The sequence below is a fragment of the Ischnura elegans genome, chromosome 9 (assembly GCF_921293095.1).
Source record: "Ischnura elegans chromosome 9, ioIscEleg1.1, whole genome shotgun sequence".
Taxonomy (NCBI): Eukaryota; Metazoa; Arthropoda; class Insecta; order Odonata; family Coenagrionidae; genus Ischnura; species Ischnura elegans.
Window position 1 is genome coordinate 47,030,441 of NC_060254.1, and position 24,231 is coordinate 47,054,671.

Below are 24,231 nucleotides of genomic sequence, written 5' to 3' on the forward strand. Positions count from 1 at the left end.
TCCCTTAGTCTCACGTTGCTTTTCCTCCCCGCACACACTAATAATAATTAGATTTCGGGCCCTTAAGATAGAGACGGCTGATAGCCGCCCCTCCCCCACCAGTCTCCACTTTTCTTCATAAAGAGAAGTTGTGTCGTGCAAACAGTTGGGGATATTCATGCCTCCATAGTCTTCATTCGCCTTTCCGCATTTCTTATTTCCATTATTTATCGTCACCACGAGAACATTCGGCTTATGGAAATGAAAAATAAGTATCGTTTTCATAATCATCATGGTGTCGCAATCCTAAGATTGCTTTGGAACTGTACTCAGGATAAGAGGTAACTCCTTTGGTAGGTAAATTTAAATTTTGAGTGATTACATTTCAATATTATTAATGATGCCTCGTGATGAGCGATGCAATATCTGAAATGATTTTATATTTCGTCACTACCCATCCCATGCATGATTCGAATTTTCTCTCTTGCCGATTATGACTTGTAAAAGTTATCCGCGGAGTTTTTATTTATTTACGGCATATTATTTATACTTGGTTACCTAGATTTGTGACAATTTTGTTTTCAAGAGGATATCGATATTAAAATTAGTTATAAATCCTAAGCTCTCCATTCCTCTCTCCTATCCGCTAGTCTTTTCATAGTGACGCATTTATTCTCAATTATGTACTTTACTATCTGTCCAATGTAACTCATTCGGGGCTTTCTTTTGCGTTGTACCTAGCCCTTCTTCCTTCCCAACGATCATTCCACGATTGTATTCATCAGGACATTATGCCTAATGAGGTAGTCAACTAAGATGTTCCGTCTTCCGCTAAGATTTTTTTACCGATTGTTAGATGACTTCTCTTTTATTTTTACTGTCGATCAATTTTATCTTCACCATTCTTCGGCAGTACCACATTTCGAATGCCTCCATCATAAAATTCCAAAATAAGCTATTACATCTGTATCTCAAAACTTTATTTCGAACAAGTAAATTTGCATATCTGAAATTCAAAATTTGATGGGATTGTGTATAAAAAAAACGGAAAATTTCTATGGATTCATAAAGATGCTTGAGTTATCAACGAGATGAGATTTATTAAAATGGATTACGAAGTTGTTTTGAACAAAATTGTGGCACAGCGCACTGCCTTTTCTAGAAAATTTAAGTTTTACGCAATTATTACGCTCTAATTAAAGTAAAAAACATTAATTATGGCAGTGCGGTTGTCTGAAACGACTTGATGAAAAATAATTAAAGAAATTATGCGTATAAAATTTTATAGAAGGATCTCGTTCGTGCAAAAGAAGCTTTTCAACAAACATTGCAAATTTTTATTTGCCTAATGGCCTCGTTAAACAAGTTTTTATTGTCGATTTTGATAGGGTTGTCGATGGTTTACAAACTCTATGAAAACCATGTGCAACCGTGCACACCTGTCTGTACCATAGTACTACCTGCACAGTTTTCCCCACATTTGTACAGTTTTTGACTGCACTCAGAGTGTATATAAAATGTACCTAACCTGCACCCCGAAAGTGTTACATAATTTTAAAATATAAAATTCATACATATTTTTTATCATTACAGTACAAAGTTTGAACACGGTTGCGCACAAAAATTTTCGCCAGGGACGAATTAAGTCTTTCTAAAAATTTTGCTAAAATTAGTTTTTAGAAAAACATGCTAATATTGTCGAATAATATAAAACTTATTTAAATAAATAAAAGTACGTAGCACTTTTCCACAAGAATTTTTAATGCGTACAACGCGTTTCGGCTCACTGAGCCATTATATGGTACAAATTCATAATAATTCAGTAATTTACAAAATAATTCAATGTTGACGTGGTGGAAAACGATATATTCATGATAAAATACGAACAGCAAATGGTAATTCCCACACTTTAATACAAAACTCTTGAAAATGACATTGAGTGTCGAAACAAAAGTTAACAGTGGAGTTATATATTAAATATTTATCATAAATATACACTTCGTATCTCGAACTAAACTCCGTAAATGTTGACGAGATGGCAAGCGTTGGAGTGAGGTGGGTGGTTGGTGTGGAAGAGGGGAGAGGGAGGAGGGAGGGAGTGGGAGGGGGGAGTTGGAGTTAGTCCGGTCGATGGGTGTAATATCCTTGAGTGCGCCACACTTTCTTCGTTGACTTATTGACTGCACAAGTCGCAGGCGTCGGAGCACACGCCTCCGTCACCGAGTGGGATGCGGTCCTGGAGGCAGGGAGGGAGAGAGGGAAATGTGGAAAAGATGAGCTTGAGAGAGATGACGAAAGGCGGAGAGAGGCATTAGAGTAATAATGAGAGGTACTTGGCCGAATGAGGAAAGGGTGAAGAATGCGAACAAAGCAGGGATAAGAATAAGTTGGCAGAGTGCATTCTTGAAAGAGAGGGGACGAATGGTCATGGGCAGTTAAAGTGGTCCACTGGAAAAGACGACATATTTTCCCTGTAAGGGCTTATCCTAAAGCACTAATAGAGTATTTACACTACTTTTGGTAACTAAGGAAAATATATATTATACATAAAAAACCTAAATTACCATTTTTTTGCCATTATATTACATACTTAGTTTTTATTTATAACGGATTAAAAATCTTATTTTGAACCTTGCGCCAAAGCGACCGGCGGCCATCTTCTATAATATGTGTCGTAAACAAACCTATGTAGCCATCGCCTTTCGTTATTGGAAGGTTTATTGCAATCTTATTTACGGTATTTAGTGACTTTGTGTTTTTAGCTGTACCGTAGAATCGTGTGTTACTCGCAAATAGTTATACTGAAGTAGAATAGAATAAAATACGTGTTTGGAAAGGAAGACTGGAAAAAAAGTATCCAAAGAATAGTGTTTCGTGCCACTGTTTACAAGCACATCAAGTTACACTAGTTTCGACTTCACTTGAAGCTGGAGAACTCACATATAGATGTCGACGACGAAAACGAGGCAACGCCACCGTTTCAGGTGAAAATACGACATGTTTATCCCAAAATGTACTCCGTACCAGTGGCCAACATTAAAAACACGGGTAATGAAATAGCATATAAACATTAATATTGCAGAACTGGGGGGGGGGGGAAACTCCCAGCATTAATGGGGTTTGGGAGGTAACGAACATTTTGAAAAATTCGAGGCTTTTAAAAAGACTTTAATGCTCCTTCATTATAAATTTTCCGAAGAACTGAGTTTTTAAAACAAACATTCATATAAATTTCTAATATTTTTACCTCATTGTATGATTCTACTATGCATTACGTTTCTATTTCTTATTATAAAAGGTCCAAAGTAGAAATGCCATGGCGCACAGAGTCACTGAGTTAGCCTTAAACTCTTGTGTTTTCGGGGTTTTCCTCTCCGGTATATAGTATAAAACTGAACAAAATTATCATTGTACCTATTGTAAATCGGATACCATATTATTTATTCCTGAGATTATCTCTCGTATGGATTATTTTCGACGAAGAATATGGTACAGTGTTTATTATTTATAAGTTTTATTGAAAGTTATAATTTATTTAATCATAGTGTATTACAATAATTTGAATGAACAGCACATTAAATCCTCTGTTTTATCCACGCCGTTGGGTATATTCATACTTGTATTTGAATAGGGTGGAGTTATATAATTAATTTCGATCGAGCACCGCAATGCTTCCTCTCGAGTTCTTGTATTGGCACATTATTGTCAAATATCATCTTGATCGATTTTCCAATTTGACATCTCATGAAGATTTCAAATGGCACAGGTGTACTGAGCGGGATGTCACAACATATCAGACACATACTTACGTCTGTCTCATCCAGTCATTTTTTGCCTTATAGTCCTCCGACGTCGTCCACCGAAGGTAGAATTCGAATTCATATCATATCATGCTGAAATCAATCATTCTTCTGCGCCATCTGAATGTCAAATATCGCGACAATCGAAATGCTACTCATTTTACCGAAGAAAACGGAGAGGTTGGTCATATAGTTGAGTCTTGGTCTGAAGATGATATATTGGAGAAGAAAATTATTCATCATCGTCATGAGTCAACAATTCTAGGTTTGTTTTGAAGCAGCTCTTCATTCCTCTCTTCTATCCGCTAGCCTTTTTACAGTGACGTATTTATTCTATTTTACATCCTTTAAAACCTTACCTACGTAACTCATTCGGGACCGTCCATTGCTCTTCTTCCCTTTCACCTGTCCTTCTGCAATTTTTCATCCGGCCATCATGCCTCATAATATGACAAACTAAGTTGCCCCATTTTCTCCTCAAGGTGCATAGAAGATCTCTTTTCTCACACTATCCTTAGCACTTCCTCGTTACCATAGAGTAAGCATACTCTATATGTATAAAATAAAATATAAATAAAATAAAAATTCTAAATATATTCTATACTTACTCTATGTCGTTACTTCCTCGGTCGATCTATTTTATCTTCGTCATTCTTCGGCAGCACCGTACCAATACAATGCAAGAAATTTACTCGGAAAACGAAACACAAAGAAAATAACTATGGGAATATACGGTGCAAATTTTGAGGTCATCAAGGCATTATTTATGCTTTTTTTATTCCATGAAGTGATATGGCATATGAGGTAATGAGGTTGCGCGGTGACCAAGTGGGTTGGGATTTTGTTTCGTGATAGCAAAGAATTGGTTCGCATAATGGGATCACTCCCGCTTTGCGGGTCGAATTTTCCCATTTTTCGTGGCGTATTCTTTTAAGACAACCAGTGGCGCCGACTCCATGGGGCCTGAGGGGGCCCGAGCCCCCTCAAAAATTCGTTATGGATGTGAGGAAAAAATGTGTCAGGCTTGTCGATCTTCCCCGGAGTGTCCAGATATCGAGATTAGAGTTATCAGGGTTCTAATGTTGATCATATGGCTCTTCTAAAATGCATAAAAAACTTAAAACTCACTACTTATAAAATTTCCCGGGGCAAGATCCGCGGTTTGGGCCCCCCCCCCAATATTTTTTGTAAGTCGGCATCCCTAGATAGAGTAGTAACATAGTAGGATATACATTAATCCAATAGTTTATGTGTCATACGTAACGGACATGCAAGTGGAAGTAAATTTTAATTCTTTATTGCATGTTGCTGATGATTCACACCCTGCCAAACACCTTTGTTGTGGCTTGCAGAATAATATGTAGATGTTAAACGCCTATTATTCTCCATTTTATCTAGGAAAAACATGTAGTTTATTTCCCCGTACCACCTCGCATCAACAGGTTTTTCTGCGTGGGGTCTTTCGGATACTAAAATCTCGAATATAATAGAGGATTCTAAAGTCCGCCTCTATAGACTGTTGTCGCTCCTCACTACTTATAAAATTTCCCGGGGCAAGATCCGCGGTTTGGCACCCCCAATATTTTTTGTAAGTCGGCGTCCCTGAAGACAACCCTGTACTAAAGTTGTTGGTTTCGATGTTGCCCTCGGCTTTTGGTTGCCGCGCAGCCACCTTGAGCGAACTCTCGTGTCTATTTACTCATAGCTACGCCAGACATCTTCATTCCTCTCCTCGCACGCACCTGCACTCCTGAGGCTCGCTTGGGCACGGTTGAGATAGGAGCATGAGTGGTTAGACAGGCACACTGCTACACGGCCCTAGAGGTGTGCCCTCAATCTCCCTCCGTTTCCCATTTGCTCCAAGATGAAGTGAATACCGACGCTCCCTTGTTTCCGCTGCCTAATCAAGAAAGTGCCGTAATTACGCACATTCAATTTGAAATAATTCCGGCTGCGCGCGTGTGTGTGATGTTTCCGCAAACACCTTGCCTTGCGCGTCTATATTTAGGTACACACAAACGCCGGTGATGCCGCCAAAGCATAATGATAATGTCATCATGCGGTTCCAATTGCGTTAGGAGCATGATAGTATCCTCGAACATCTTAACCTGCGTAGTGTGTGCGGCCCTTTGTACACTGCAGCAATGATTTAAATATGACGTAGGGTGGCATTGGTACCCAATACTTAGATTCTTCTAGCATTTGTATTTTATTTCTAAAATTATGTCATTTGAAACGCGTATACTTACTTAACCCATTATAACCCAGTGTTGCTTTTAAGCAACATCAAAAATGTAGAAATTTTCAGCTCTATGTAGGAAATATCTAAATTACGCATTATGTTGTGGAGTAAATTTCAATGATGAAATATAAAGCTTCCACAGTAATTATGATTCTGTGCAATATTCTCAAGTTTTCAAAGTGAAAAATCTTGAAATTTGATCTCTCCTAGAAGCATCTCTGGGCTATGAAGGGTTAACATAACATGAAATGATAAAAAATAAAAATAAATGTTTATTAAAAAAACTTTGATCGCGAACTAGAAGGAATACAAAAATTTACTACGAGCCTTACAGTCTCTCCAAATTATTTGCTTCATATAAAACGAATTATGTCATTGAGCGCATTTTCCACTATAACGCTCAATTTTTAAACAATTTCTTGTAATGACTCTATCATTATCGTCCCTTTAAGTGATCCTAGTGCCGCCATCGGATTTTGGTGGCCATTGTTTGGACTAGTCTCCATATTTAACTTTAAATTCTGAATAACAATCGAGATGCAGTAAAATATTATTAAACTGATAGAATACTATATTGTCATCTGTTTCCGAGTTATTCTGAAAATTTAATCTTGTAAGCTAATCGAAAAGTGGGTTGAATTTGAGTTGCAAGATTTGACCCGGATAACATGACAAAAAATATACCGAGTTTATAAAAACGTTATAAAAATAGTCGTAGTGTTAGCATAAAATTTGTCAGCTTGAATTCCACGTCTTTACCCGCGATGGAATTGAAATTAATTTTTATCTGACTTAATTCACCTCTAAAGTTGAACACAGTAGGGGGTTGGTGGAAATCTTAGGAGTTAGCTGGGAAACTTTATTTAGTTTGTTTGTCCATGCTTTCCCTGAAAGTTTTCTCATGTGTGTCTATTATATTCCGTCCTCTGACTGATTGGCTAACTTACTGATTCATACAAATGTTTTGGGTGAATCAGACGGGAAACGACAAAAAGTCATAGAGTCGACCCCCTCCAAAATCGGATGTATTCAACGGTGTTCGGCGAGATGTTGTGGAACATATTGCAATGATAAATGAAAATGAAAAACTTTGTGTATGTCCACAGTATTTATTATCGTCCGACGCGTTTCAGCGAATCACCTTCGCCATCATCATTTTTTGTACCTGGCGTAATGCGTCGCACGATAATAAGAACTGTGGACAAACACAAAGGTTTTCATTTTCCTTTATCACCCTCTAAATGTAGGAGAAATTGTCGAAACGATATATTTTCTATGTATTACGGTGTTGCCAGTTCCCATTATACCTCTAGTTTTTCTGTGCATACAAATTTAGTAAGAACTGGCAGAGCGAGCGATGTCGATTGGACATCGCTCGCTCTGCCAGTTCTGGCATTTTGTGGCTAAACGGTGACAGATACATCAAAATGCACGAAATATTTGCCCCCGATGGACACTAACTCGGCAAAATCTATAAGGAATGACCATAAAATATTATATTTTTCGAATTTTGACCCTCCCCTCCCTAAATTCCATTTGAGCGAGGGTCAGGGGCTCAAGTGGGGAAGGTACGGGGGTGATTATTATCCCTCTCTGGATCCGCCACTGGATTGCAAAATACCAAAAGCATGTAAAATAGGCCCAAAGTTTTGAACTAATTTGTATTTCAATTCGTTTTAGTCGGTAAATGTATCTGAAAATATAAATAAATACTTACTGATACCAGTGGCATAGTCATGAATTTCGCTCGGGGGGTCCAAAACCAACCTGGGGGGTAAATTTATTAAAATCAGGGTACAAAATAGAGGGGTTTTCACTAATTTTAACACTTTTCATTATCGAAAAAAACTTAATTTTTCAAAAAAATCTTCAGGAAATTAATGATTTCAAATATTGGGTTTTATTTTATGTAACAAAGTATATATGTTTTTATATTTTTGGGGGAGGGTCCGGACCCCCTGGACCCTCACGTTTCTACGCCACTGGCTGACACATGCAGTGTTAAATAAGAACCATTATGCATAGATACTTTAAAATTCAATGTAAGAGCCCGTGGCGTCGGCAAATCGTCTTAAGCGGCCAAGTATATATTTTATAATACCTAGCTATATACCAGCCTCCCTGTATTCACTCTTACCTTCCTCTCTTCATCTCATCCTCTGCGCATCAACCACTCACAATTTTCTTCCTCTATCTAGCCCTCTTTCGCCGAAATTACTCTCGGAGCACTCCGCTACCCTCTCCCATGCATTCCCACTCAAACCGCACCTCCTGTCAGTGGCGCAGCGAGGGGGTGGTTTTGGGAGATAACCCCCCCCCCCCCCCAGAGCTCAGAGATAATTTTAAGTTTAATCCAACCTAATTGAATTAATATTACTTGAAGAATAATGTAAGGATTAATAAAATATCCCTCAGAAAGCCGTAAAACTCACTATTTTAAATTATTTATCTTAATGTATTTCCGATGGGAGAGCACCCCGCACCTCCCGCTTACCCTAGCGGGTGAATACCCTCCAGACCTTCCAGTATTAGTTGCGCCTAAAACCCCCTCTAGCCTTAATTCCTAGCTGCGCCCCTGCCCCCTGTCATTGGGTCCTTGGCACCAAAAATCATCCCACTCCTCATATTTCTCATTTTCATCAGGCTACTCTTTGTATATTAAAATTGACTGAATATATTCCTCAAATACTCTATTTTACTTCAAGACCATTTTTACATTTTAACCACTGATTTATTTGATAATATTGTTGAATATTACTTTGTTTATTGCTGTTTACGCTTTCCATACTCTTTGTTATTAATTATTTTCTTTTTTACTGTGAGTACCTTTTAATTGGTGTTGTGCCGTTTTTGAACTGCATAATGTAAATAAATAAACTACCGGTTTCCAAACATTGTGTATAACCTACAGATCGTGATTTAAAATGAAAGTTTTGTGGAAAAATTGCATCTAACATTTATTAATTACATCTACTTATTCATTCCTCTATCACCCTCAACAGACCAATCGGTCTTTTACGTCGGGATTTTTGACTTTACAATCAATCGTACCCGAACATCTATGCCCTGGATAGGGGCAACCTAATCAGGCGGTACTTGAAACCACGACCTCTTGTGTGACAGGCGAGGACTTTAACTCTCCGCCACCGAATATGACCAGACTAAGGCTGAAACAACGATCCATTTCCTCATCTTCTTTTTAAAACTCTCCTGCACCTGTTCCTACCCCTTTTCTTCCTATCCTTCTATGACGTCTAGCAGTCTTTTACACGATCCTCAGCGTTTCGGTCATAATGACCGATACACGCCCATTCTCTTCAATTCAAGCCTCTTGGATCATTATGTTCCGAGTATGAGTTTTTGCCACTCATGGAACGCCGTTGGTACAAATACCTTGACCGACAGAGCGTAATTTTCCGGATGCACAAACAAACTTTTTGATTTTTTATTTGTTTGCTTTTTTTCTAGAAAAAATAGATTTTTGTAAGGATGTCTTCCATTATGAAGTTACGCACTGCTTTTGTTACGAGGAAATATTGCATGATTATTTGTACTGGCAGTTTTTTTTTATTTGAGCGCGAAACAGGTCTGAAACAGAAAATAATATGCTCTGGGTGAGGGATAGGGGGTTCAAATAGCCCTCCGAAAGGATTTAAAATTTCAGTCAGTCCACAAACTGTGTTTTTTAGAGTATCTTGACTACTTCACGGTCAAGAAAAAAAATGTGTGCGAATGTTATGATTAAGTGCAACTTTTCTAATGATTATACTCAATAATGAAGTGTATCGAAAAGCTCCAAAAAAGAAATGTCAAGAATTTTATGGTTACCATTGGAAAATGAAGGGGCCTAACGTGTTGTGAAGCTCATATAAGATTTTCATGGGACTTAGGCTAAAAACGAAAGAGAGAAGTAAACCATTTTTCCAGTCGTCCTACAGAAAAAATATCCCTCGTGTAACATAAAAGAACATTGGAAACAGTTTTGATCAGCAAGGAATCTGAGATTTATTTCCGTTCCCCATGGTACTTCGTTTTGCCACTTTTTTTAAGAGCGATACTTAATACCCTGTAAAAATGCTAACCCGGATGGGTGTTACTAATATTATTTTTTCCAAATCGGTCAATACCACTTACTATTCACATTTTTTCATCACAATTTCGAAATTCTTCACAAAAAATGTTACAATTGTTAATAATTGAAATTTGGTTCGAGAGAGCACTCTTTTTTTGCAATTGGGTATAACTTGCTTTGATATATTAGACCGAATACGTCAGCTATATTGGTTTTACTCATCAGCAAAATGACCTTTTATCGTGTCCTCGAAAGCACTTTTGTGGGTGCCAGGCATCCCGCTACGCACAACCTCATTTTTACGCTATGCATCCATAACATGATGCGAAAAAGAGATTTTTTGCAGACAAAATCGTGGAAGTCATGTTCGAAACCGTCAAATGTAGTCAAAATGAAAGGATTTTCCCTAATTATGGCTCACATTGTCTCCTTGACATTGTTCCCAGAATAGAAACATATTCCGTTCCGTTTTGCCTACTCAATAGGATTCAAAGGAATAGGACTCAATAGGGCCATACGCCAAAATATAAATCTGCGTGGACCTAGGCTTACAGTAGCCGTATCGATCTGGAATTTTGCGAAAATTGTATTGTATGTATTAGTCATCGAATCAAGGGGCGGCAAGCAAAATTTGAGCACTTTCACTTTTTGTGGACCGCCTTACCGAGTCATCTTCGCTGGCACTGGAGACACCACACTTACTTCGGCTGACTTCGAACCTTCCCCTTGAAGCCTTGACTCCTTCAATCCCCCGACCTCTCCTACCACTCCCCTTCCGTGAAAGAAGCATCCCTTTTTTTAGGTTAAAGGAATTACTTGATTGAAGTGCTATCCCAGAGCACCCCAGCGCTAGCCATACCTTCCCCCTTCGTTTCTTTTGAGGAAGTTGAATTTAAAAAAATTACATTCACTAGACAATAACCCTCCATATGCACTAAATCTAATTTAAAGGACGACTATCGATGGCTAAGTGCTAACAACACGTATTTCAAAAATGGCAACTTTTCAGGAGAGCGTAAAAATAATAATATATAAATTATTGTTTATATATTATTATGTTATTGTGATAGACACAATTAATAATTGTGTCTACCACAATAATTATAACCGAGCAGAAAATTTTCACATTTTAAAAATGAGGAGTCTTGAAATTTAATTTATCCCAGAAGCAACTCTGGGTTAGAAAAGGTTAATGCCCCTTTCAAATATGAAAAACCCATACTCCACCGCATCAGCAGTGGTATCATATTCCTTCCCCTCCCAAGACCGTCCGTGCATCATTTCTGCTTCGTTTAGTTCGGTTCATTTTATCCCTCCGGACTTCAGAGTTAAAAGGAGAGAGAAACACCCCTTTCCTTCGCCTCTTCGATTGACCACAGCGTGCGTGCTCACGTAGACACACACGTAAACACAAAACTGCATCTCCGCGCGTTCCTCGCCGGAATAATTTATGTCGCCTAAAGTGAATTAGTGTTGAGTTCGATTGAGGTGGATTTTTTTTTGCATTCCCTATCCCAGGAAATGCACGGTGCTAGCTCCCGGATGTCCTAGCCGATGAGTGTCCCGCAGGAAATAGACGTACTTCCGTCTATTGGATAGAGTACATTTACAGCTTCATCTCTCTCATCTGTCTTGTAGTTAAGGATATGTATCAATTCCTCTCGACCGGTCGTTTTTTGCCTCTTTCTGTGACGCATTGCTCGTTTATAAATTATTGTGCCACCTTGAAATTTTCATTGTGTATTGAATAGACCCATTTCAATACTTTTTTTTCTGCTTCTCATACATAAAACATTTACGCCTGAGAATGTTCAGTAGGCTGGCCCTTATTTTTCAGAATTGCGAAAAGTTATGTTTTCCTGGTCTCAAAATGATCCAAATGGTGTTCATATTCACGTGTTAAAATTTGGTTACTTTAAACTAACGGCAACCCGTGCCCCAAGGGCCCTAAGTACTAAGGACCCTCGATTGAGCTTTTTGGGGCCGAAAAAGCGCTATTTGTATGTAAAACGTAAAAGTAAAGGCCTTAAGGGCCGATTTTCTGTTTGTTTTAACCTATCTATAAGCGTTTAGGAGATATCGTCCGTCGTAATGCAATCCCCCCCCTAGGGCGCCACCCCGCACCGCGGCACCGCTGAGGTATGTCCCGCACCACTTACTAGAGACTTCCCCTCAACCCCCTCCCCTCCCTCGGCAAAGACTTTGCTCCTGATGTCAAGATCTAGCCTCTGAAGGAATGTGCTTACCTTAGAAATAATTTAATTGCCATAACAATACTTCCAATCCAAGAGATCAATTTATTTTCACTCTGTCCATGATTTTCGGTACATTAACCAAAATAAAATAGATTTTCATCGTATTTCTAATTTTTCACTGACATCCTATATTTAGCAATGAAAGTGCCTTTCCGCACGTAAGGGTTGTATTGCGATGAAAAGTCACACTTAGTAATAAATTTTGAAAGCTCTCTTCCTTCAACGTGACTGCCTAAAAATCTTGAATTAGTTTCACTTTTCTCGCTGCACAATCATTTCCCACTTGATGACCCCGAATAATTTGCAAATCGTTCTTGTATGTTCATCCCATTCTCGCATGTGCACGTCAAAGAATTCAATGCATATTTACAATACATTAAATAGCTTTCTCGAATTAGTGGTGATAAAATTTGGTATAGATACCTTAGTCATGTCTTTACGTTTATAGAATGCCTTCTTCGGTGGATCATATTTTCCCACACAAGACCACATACGGCATATCACGTTTTTTTTCACACCTAGAAATGGATCCGTCAAAGAATGACAGGCCTATCAACTCCTCACTCATGTACCACAAGTGGTTTGAAAACCTCTTTTGTGCTGCTTTCGCTATGTCTAGGTTAACACTTTCGTAATTAACAAGTCTTCGTAGGGACTGCGGGTCATTGATGGGAGCTAATGCAACAAAAGGAGCGGAGAACCACAACTTTTCATTTCTTCTTGAATATATTGAAATCTATTCAACCAATAACTTCATTTCGTTCTCCTCTTTATTTGCGTAAGATCTTTATTTCTTCAGCCCAAGCACATTTATCCGAGAGATTAACTGTACTTTCCTTCCTGCGCGTCAAAAATACAATGGTACCGCTCCTTGCAATGTCAAGCAAATCATCAAGTTTTGTTACGAAAGATTCTCTTCTCTTCTTATCCACTGTAGTTAGCGCTCTCTTTATGCCGTTGCACGTTCATTCATTCTTTGCGTCATTTTTCTAACTTTTCAATCGCCTTATTTTCCGTAACAACAGGAATTCTAGTTTTATACTATGGATGAGACGCATTTCTCACGGTTTTTCTCGCACTAAGTCTTACAAATTTCGAACCCATTAGGTGATAGAGAAAACACATAGTACTTCTCTCACTGTCGGTAAATTTGAGCCGAGTATTTCTTCACTTCCTTTACCAACCAGTTGAATGCCTGGATTTAGTCTTGATTACATGCCTTTCCTTGTTGTTCTATTCTTAAAATGAACGTCACGTTCATGATAAAGTATTTATTTCACTACTTTTCTCCTTACATCCTAAAAAACTTAGCACTTCCTATCCTTTGCACACTATACACAAGAACTATCTCTATCTATCCACAGTGATCTACATCCGTGAACTGACTGCCTCGTTTCTTCTTCCTTGAATATTTCTATCTACTGTTGGAGCCCTGGAAGCCCTGCTCATTCCCTTCATTCCTTTATTATTCATAGACACATTTCTATCACATGCTTATAATATTTTGTACATAAAAAGAACTCTGGAACAAAGCCTGCTGGAATGGTTCGCGGCCGTTTGGTGGCAAAAAATCAAGGTTTAAGGGGCCGGTACCCAGTACATAGGACGGCGTTCAAGGGTTAAAATTGACATTATAGGCTTTAACAACATTAATCATGACACAAGAGGAACAACCTATTCAATACTGTACCACTAGCATGTAAATCTTTTCATCAGGAGCAAAGTCTTTGCCGAGGGAGGGGAGGGGGTTGAGGGGAAGTCTCTAGTAAGTGGTGCGGGACATACCTCAGCGGTGCCGCGGTGCGGGGTGGCGCCCTAGGGGGGGGGATTGCATTACGACGGACGATATCTCCTAAACGCTTATAGATAGGTTAAAACAAACAGAAAATCGGCCCTTAAGGCCTTTACTTTTACGTTTTACATACAAATAGCGCTTTTTCGGCCCCAAAAAACTCAATCGAGGGTCCTTAGTACTTAGGGCCCTTGGGGCACGGGTTGCCGTTATTTTAAAGTAACCAAATTTTAACACGTGAATATGAACACTATTTGGATCATTTTGAGACCAGGAAAACATAACTTTTCGCAATTCTGAAAAATAAGGGCCGGCCTAATGTTCAGGTGTAATGTTTTCACGTTTGAGATACAGGAAAATTGTGATATGGATATACTTCTATCCAGTGGCTTAACTAGGAATATGCATTGGGGGGGGGGGGGTTTAGGGGCTTTGGGGGTGGGATGAGTGGGCTTTGGGGGGGGGGATGGAGAGGCTTTGGTTAAGTGTGGACAACCCCCCAAGAAAACTCCGAGGTAAACTATAAAAGGTGGATAGAAGCACTGGCGTAACCATGGGGGGATGAGGCGATGAATCAAAGCCTCAGAGAAATTAAAAAAATATTTTAAAATCTTGTCTGTATTTGATACATAATAACTGCATCTGCTTAAAGTTACCTTCCAAGCGCCAATTTCAAGCGGGGAGTTCTGGAAAATTAAAAAAAATAACATGCCTGAAAATGCAATTTACGTCACTTTGGCGCTTAAAATTTAACTTCAAGCAGATGCAGTTATTATGTATAAAATCCAGACAAGATTTTAAAATAAATTTTTGATTTCTCTGAGGCTTTGGGGGAGGATACATCCCCCATCCCCCCCATAGTTACGCCACTGCTTCTGTCCACCTAAGATTTACGTACCTATACGTACATAGTTTACCTCGGCATATCCCTAGGTGTAAAGTTTATGTTAATATGACTATCATATGCATATCAATGTCAAAATTTTTTTTGACATTGATCTACTCTCTATATCCTGAAAAATTAAAAATGATCAAGTTCGGTATAAAGGAGAAATAACCTAAAGGGTAAATTTTCACTCATTGAGGTCCGCCCGTATATATTCAGGTTCCAATTTACGTTTTACACTAGTGTGGAGTAATTACTCACGAAAAAGATGTTGTACGCTCCCTCGCATCACACCATCGAAAGGCGTTGTCCTAAGTCGCTATTTTATGTCCAATAATAAGTAGGACGAAAGATACAAGCTGCTTTTATTGATTTACATTCATTTAGAAGTGTTTACGTCCCAGTTAATATCCCAGTCTTCTTTACGAAGAATGCATTGTTGAAAAATGAAAATTATAATCCACAAATTTATGAGCGTATGATGCTACGTTCGTTAGTTGATCAAGGCATGTGGACTTGTTCGGGATTTTTTCTTTTCCAGAAAAGCTACGAGGCTACCTAACGAGTGGATCACAGGGTATAGCTCAACTTCCATATATTGAATTAAGTATCTTCTCGGCCTCTTCTTTTTCATTTGTATGTACAGAAATAAGGGTATCCAATTCATATGAGTGCAATCAATCAGGAGAGAGATGCAGATTGTTTCCTATAGTTTTATCGATTTGCTTTCTTTTCGGTGCCTATTTATTCGTCGTTTATTTTCAGCAATACCGAAATGAGAAGAAATATTCGCATACTAATAAATTTGTAATGGTACTGGATTCATGTGTTGATCAAATTAGCTGAAGTTGTTGGATCTTCTACCATTCCAGGAGAAGTGCGACGGTAGGTAGCGAAACCGCGAAAATCAACTTTTTTACTTCCTTCCGTTAGATGGAGAACCTAATTGGCTCCGTCGTTTTAATTTTTGCCGGAATAATTAATGCACATACCATTAATCAGAATCAGATCAGATAATCAGATGCAGATACGTTTCCGTTATTTGTATCGGTTTGCGTTTCTTTCAAATTTGCATTTCTTCCATTAAGCATAATGTTTGATCCCAACTATATATAAGGATGAATTTTTCACAATTCAATAAATATTTGATTGTGTTTTCGTAAAAGGATCAATTGCGATGGATTTATTTTGCTCTACTGTTTCTGGGGAAAAGTAAAGTGCGAGAAACGAAGTTTCCCATTTGAAACTGCCCTACTTTCGTCTATAGGACAGAGCACCTACCTATTTCGCTTCATCTCTTTCAATTTTTTTAAAGAATATATGGGTTGATTGAATGCGTGATGGAATATTTGTTAATGAATCAATTAATACGGTTTTTTTGCACTTTTTTCCCAGAAAATGAACTGTACTAGCTATTGAATGTCCCACAATTAACTAATACTAAGATAATATGCCCACTAAGATAATATTCGAACTGCGACCTCTAGATTAGCAGGGAACTTAATACCCGCCGCTACCGAGGCCAGCCTTACTTGGAATATGTTTTTGTAAAGTTCTCGTAAATAGATATATTGTTTGCTTATTAAACATGAGCTAATTCACTTCTTTGAAGTGAATTTTGGTGCATAAAGTTCTTTTCTCATTTTAATTCCTCTCCATTACTCTATTTCATATTCTATTTTATTGAAAATTAATGGTCTAATAAATCTTGCCACCCCGTCTTACTGCGCGAGGGTGATAGCCTGTGCAAGGACTTACTGAAAAGATTGTTTACTTTTAATTTCATTGGAATAATGTATATTTTTAAAAAATGATTTTGGTGTACATCCTAGTCGTGGTACAAATTTTGGTTTTTGCAACCCTCTTTTAGAAAACTGTAATGAAAAACATGGTTACAAAAATTCCTTAAATAAAGATTGATTACATTGGTTTGTTGAAATTTTATGATCGTAAATGTTAGATTTCGATTTTTATAGACAGGGTTAAATCCCGAAAAAGGTGATCAGGGTATCCTCAAGTGATACATATCTTAGCGACTACCTTAGTGTTAAAAAATTCGCTACAGATACTGATTTGAAGCGTCATGGCCTTGAGTAATGTATTTATTTTAGCCTGATTTGTTTGAATATTAGCCTTCACAGCATATTTTTTCGTAGTAAAATTTTAGATGGTTGATTACCCTTACGCCACCTAGTCATTTTCTTCAAAAATGAATTAGTGGTAGAGAGCAACATGCTCTAATCCAGAAGCTCATTAACGTATCTTATCTAATTGAACTACTTACCAATTACTATCCCGTGTATTCCCGCAGCTTCTATGATACCAATACGAGACTTGCGAGACGATACGAGACGGAAGGGCAGCATAGTTTGATTGAACACTGATTGCTTACTGCCCTCGACTGATTAGAAATGCTGTGCGTTTCTACGTCTCTGGACATCTTATCACCGCTTACTAGACGCCGTCACTTATGTCGCCTTAGATTAGGTATCCTCCTTGAAATTCAGTCTGTGTTGAATGGGTGGTCTTAATTCAAAATGGTAATCAGTGTATTCCGGTTAATTGGTACATATCGGGATTGATACACCTCGGCCCAATCAAGTGGCTTCCCCATTCATTCATTACATTACGCAAATATGGGCACATGTGAGTTGAAATGTATCAAGGAAGTCTATTTGGGGATGGAAATGAATTATTCATCTCTTGTCTATTAGTTAATTTGTAACAGTGCAGGATTAATAGGGTAGCCACCCCACCCTCCCCGTAATTTTCGAAGTATTTGAGAGTATGGCAATCATTTAATAATTCTTAAAAACCTTAAGGAGGAGACGGGACGTGAGACCCATCACGTTATCACAGAGTTTGGCATTTTAAGCTTGCTCGCACGAAGATTAAAATCACACAATCACGTCCAAATGTGACCCCGTTATTCAACCCCAGATTTTTACCATCACTTATCAAAATCCCAATCTCACAGGCCCCATGTCATCCCATGGGATATAAAGAAAGAACTAGAATCTTGATGGCCTCAAAATTTGGATCGCTTATTTTCATAATAATTTTTTTCGTATTTCTTTCCCATAATAAATCTCTGTTTTATCGCGTATGTAGCCCCCATATGGCTTAACTTAACCTAACTCCCAGAGATTTGACTTCGAATGACGCCATACTCGCGGCTGAGCTTAAAGCCACCGAGTGCGTCCACCGGGTTGCGGATGGTGGGTCGACCTTTAGATATAGAGGTTAGCTGCGAGATAAACGAGTTCTATCGTCGAATAAGCAGTCGTGGACAAAAAGCGGTGGTATTCTGAGGGGGTATTGGGCTACCCTTGGGTAAGGTAGACCATTTAAAAGATACCATAACCTGTGAAGATACCGTGACTTGGCGAATGGGGGCCGCCAATAATTATGCCTCTCATCACCCGGGGGATAGGGCAGCAGCTCTTCTTCACATGTGCGAATGTGGAGACCATACTGGTCGGTACTGCGACACACATTCCACTACGGGCGTGGTAACATCTACTTTAACGGCTGTAATACTGCGATGTGGAAGGCAAGGGGAAACCACCACATTATCATCCCGAGGAGTCACAGCTACTCCACTCAATTTATATAATGACATGATGGAATTCTCTCGGGTAAAATATTCCGGAGGTAAACTAGTCCCCCATTCGAATCTCCGGGCGGGGACTACTCGAGAGGGTACATCGGTCAAACGAGATAGAATGTTACGGATAGGAACATGGAACGTCAGATCACTTCGTACCTGCGGTAAGCTAGAGAACTTGAAGGTGGAGATGCGAAGAATAAGACCACGAACAAAATATATGGAACAAGTAAAGAGAGATGTGAAAGAGAAGAAATACGTAGGTGTGAAAAGATAAGCTGATAGGAGAACTGAGTGGAGAGCTGCGTCAAACCAATCCTAGGATTGTTGACCAGTGATGATGATGATGACGCCATAATGTTAAGGCAGTCGACGCATATGCATACGGATAGTGATACACCCCACGCCAAATATTTAGTGCTGTGAACATGCGTTACTGTGTAGAGGGTGGCTCCCTGATTCGCTTTCCACACCCTGGTACTCGCCGACGCTGTTTCGATACCTCCCCCGAGCCACCAACTACCTCCCTGCTACGAATATTACAAAATAGGATCCTCAAGTCTAGGAGAATTTATTTTCAAAATATTTCAATGTTCCTTCACAGTACTAATAAACTATTACTAATATATAAATTTCCATAAGTGTACTAAATAAAAAGATACTTCCTTTAAAAAATTAAAAAAGAGACAGTAAATAAATTTTTACAAACTAAACTCGGTTGCACAGTCTCTTTCTCAGTGTAAATGAAATGTTCTCTAACAGAACTTTAGTTTGTATTTTACTTACTAGATACATCTTCCGATAAATCTACTATGTTACGACTTATCTCACTTTATTATGAGAGCGACGGGCGATGTGTGCATATTTTAGAGCTAAAATCAAGAAAATTAATTAATTAACTTTACTTACAAATCCACCTTTAATTTTAATATAAATAAAAAAATCCGTATAAATAAATAGGAGCCTCTAAATGTGTTGTCAGCCACCGCGCATTTAAATGGGTTTATAAAAGTCGCCATTGACGGACAAATTGATCCGAGATTCACGCGGAAATAAGGTATACTTATAGTGGCGTCAACCGGAATTAACAAAATGATAATGTGATTTATCACATTCATACCTCTTCAACGCTATTCCTCGCAATTATAAACATTATACTGTAAAATATTGAAAAAAAAGTGGATCGCATTGCACTCATCACCGCGCCGCGGATATTTTTGAAAGCCGATTAAAATGTGACAGAAGTGGCAACAGAAATCAGCCCTCTATGGGATGGAATATAGCCTCCTCTATGCAGTTCCCTAGCTCTAAGCTTTGCTCGCTCCACGACGCGTAAACCGAACTTCACTTGTCAGATTTCGTGATGCACTGTGACTCAAACTCAGTTCAACACTTTTTGAGATACTCGTGCCAGGCAACGCCCTTTGCATTCCTTAGCCATTCCCCGACACTCCAATGGCTGTAAGTAAGAAGCAGTAAACCGTTTTCGGTTCTTCCCCGTAGTCCCCATTCTGTTATGGTAAAGTGCGAGTCACAGTTGTACGATTGGTGATAACAGACGAATGGTCTGTTGCTGAAGATTTGAGATATGTGTTTCACTCGTACCTATTAGTTCCATGTTGTTGCTGAATATTAACTCATTATGTTTTCCTCGCTAGGTACAAAACGGCGATGTACACTTTGGCAACAAGATGTAGTAAAAATTAACATACTATTCGCGACATATAATTTTGGGGTTTGACCCTCTAGATCTTGCACCAAGTACTGGTTATGAGATACAGTGCAATTTACAAATTTATTCACGAATGCAAGCGCTGAAAATGTACTTGAAAATTTATCTTTTAACTACCCATCTTTTACGAATCCTAGATCAGAATATTGAATCTCTTCCAATTTGGTTCACGAATTCGCACAATTTTACTATCATTAAAACCGTTCAGAAATATGCATAAATCTGTAGTAGCCAAGCTATCACAAGAACAGGTTTTAAAGAATGGCTTGCATTTGCATGCATTGAATGCATTTCCGCTATCACCGTACCTTCTAGTCATATAAATGAATGTATAGTTTTGTCAGTGAAATTTATTGCTTGGGTTATAGCTTTAGGACCTTTTCTTTTTTCCAGATTTTACGAGAAAGGAGTGAATAATTCAACTAATAAACTTATTTGTTGAAAATACAGGCTTAAAAACAAGCTGCTATCGTCCCTTATAGGCTGTCAGCTACACATTATCAGCAGAATACGTGTTTCAAGGAAATATTGTAAATATTTCTACTGTGTTACCCCATAGCAGGTGTTAGTGCTCAATTAGCAATACAGTGAAGTAAAAGTGATAAATTTTCATTGGAATATTCATGGTCAGTGGTGTGTTGAATTTGATGTGTTGGTGAACATGTTTATTTTCTGGAATCGCCGATAGACAGCTGAGCTCTGCCGCCGATGGACATGTAATCAAATGAAAGGTAAGAATCCTTCTCCTCTTACACTCAGTGTGGCATTTAAACATTTTGACAGAGAATTACTTGAAAACAAACTAGATTGTCCTATTTTTTCTGACGGGAATGTGAATTATTTTACAATAGAAAGCGTCTTTTTGAAAATGTAAAATTTTCTGTGATATTCGCCTTTCGTGTTTAATTTCGTTTTTTCGTGGATTAGAATTGAAAAAATACAATTCTAAAATAATTTAACAGACATAAAATACAACATTTTCTCTCATTATTTTTGTGAAAAAACACTAATTTTTTTTAGGTTGTATTCAGTTGAATTAAGGCGGACTGGATAATTAATAACCTTCGAAATCTCCGAAACAATGTATTTAAGAGTGTTAAATATTTAGCAATCATGCTTCGTTTTCAGCGGCTGAACATTCATTTAAAATTTAAAGAATGGTCATTAGGGAGGATCGGAAAAATCTATTTTTTTCAAACCATCTGGCCCAGTGAAAAAAAAAGTTGTGGGACTGATAAAAAATAAGGCCTGAAAATTTTCAGACCTCTAGGTGAACCCCTGACCCTCGCTCAAATGAAATTTAGGGGAGGGGAAATGTCAAAATTCGAAAACTTTAATATTTTAAGGTCATTCCCTATAGATTTTGCTGAGTTACTTTTCTTCTAGACCAAATTTTCGAGCCACCGTTTAGCCACAAAATGCCAAATTTGAGTTTTCGTCCGCGAAGGCCGCTCCCGTCCCCTTCCCGCTCGCTTCTCCCCCTCCCACGCCTCGAATACAGCAAAGTTCATCCCGCGTGTGCTGCTGGGATGGCGTTCATCTTAAAGATAATACGTCTGTTACGCATGCATTGTCTGAAAAGGGTAGATTTTCTTTTATTGATCTAAATCTGCTTCGCCTCAATGATTTCCGAACCAAATCCGAGAGGACCGTCATAGCTCAGTACACCTGATGTCTCGTCCTGTATTTTAAAGGTTCCGTCAATGTCAGCATCTATATTTACGCCTCCAACCTTATTTTCAAAATACATATGAATGTACAAAGTTTTGTGCTCCATTGCACCCAAAATGCTGTCATGTGTTTCATGAATAGTCATGATTTGTTGTAATTCAATCTGTGGTGATAAAAATATCAATCAAAAACTGGGAAATACATGCTCTTCTGAGAAAATATTCGCTTTGGCTCATTTCTTTCATACTGTAATACATCCCTATTTTATATTGGATTTAGATTAAATACTACTACATCTCGCTGCGCGCAAAAAAAAAGAATTTTAATAACAAAATATGACAATATCTGTCAAATACGTAGCATGAAAAGCCGTTGCATTACATCTGAGAAAAAAAACGACACATTCCTACGAGACAGCAATATATTGTAATGCGGGTTGCATAAATGCCTATGGAATATCGAATTCGGCCAAGTTGCGAAAACGCAACATTATGTTCCCAATCCGATTTTCTCTTAATAATGACTTCCAGACGAAATGTAACCTGTAATATCTATTACATGAAATGTTGAAGCATATATGGTCGCATAAAATACTTCGCAATGAGAATAGTTACTCTTTTGAAAACATATTTATCTATTGACGTATCAGATGACATGATAATTTACACATTTCGAGTATTTTTGAAAATATCGAAATACTCATAAAAATCATTATTATATCCCTAAAAATCAGTTTAAACCTATCTTTATCGAAAAAAGAGAATTCTATATTTTAAAAATTCATTTAAAACAATTTTTTAATCTCTGCATGTGTTGCGTTTTCGCAGCTTTGACCGGAGATGGGTTAACCCAGCCGCCACTGAAGCAGCCAATTTAAATAAATGAATAAAAATGTGTCATTTTTAGAAGAAAATCCTCAACTTCACTTACTATACCTGTAATATCCCCACCCAAAGTATAGCTGGTGTCATCCTCTGTGAGTTCAGGAATGTTTTAAGCGATAAAAGGTTCAATGCTACATATTGCTTCGTTCTTGGTTCATTTTATCCTTTTTTCGGGTAAAATGGAAAAATAAGCTTAAATATTATTCACTTGCTCTCTTTTCGGGTTGAACACTTCTTACATGACCGAAAATGGCTTAACATGAATTTCAACCCCTATGATTCTCAGACTGAGATTACCATCTTCAAGGTTCATGCGCAAGGCAAGGTAGTCACCTTTTTTCAAATTTTTGGTCGATGAATGGAATGAACAACCCATAGCATTTTAATTCCCCATAATCTTCTCGTAAGAGGAAAATTTTTTTTCGCATTTATTTTTTTGCTTCGCACACATGAGAGGGTGCATGGGAAAGTAATTAGGATGACGGTCCAATCTTTTCTTTCCTCATGGAAAATAACGCATTTTCCAAACCCAGGCTTATTACCGTTACATAAAATGAAACACACGGTTTATGAAGAGGGCTTTTGGAAAGTTATTTTTAAAAATTAAACTCGCATTTAAAACATTTTCTGATTTGCATGAATCTCGAACGAAATGGCTTTATGAGCTTGCTCTAATTAGCTCAAATCTAAAGAAATTTACGGATCGATCGTTTTTTTCGTAATTATGTAAAAAATATATCCCTCTTGATATAGCCTGCATCAGGAAGTGTACCCATTGTCTGTTTATGAACGGAGCTGGCCCAAAATTATGAGTATGCTTGTATGAAGATAATGATGCTGCTAATTATAAATCGTTTTTTACCTCAACGGCTTGACTGAATCCGTTCTAAAAAAATAAGACTAACTGAATTGAAGCTTTTTGAAGTACTTTTAACATGCGAAGAAATATTAAGCGTCAAATTTTTAATGATTGGTTCAATATCTTGGTTACTGTGGCAGGTTTATGTATTTCTATCATTTACTCTGCCGATAATAAGCGCTCAATGTCATTGTTTCCGTAAAATACTGAGTTTCCCTTTGTTGCGGACTCATTGTGATATTGCGATAATATGCGAGATAGATGAATAGTTTTTAAAGGAATTCAGCGGAAAATATCGAACGTTTAAATTGTTAGGCTCTATCGAGTTGCGGATGGCTATGGCAAAGGTCATGAGAGGCTTGTGGGTCGAGGGCTTTAAGGTCCCACGAAATGTTTGGAAAATACAGTCTCTTGTACCCCTAACCAGAGTCGCATCTAGAGCCAATTTACAC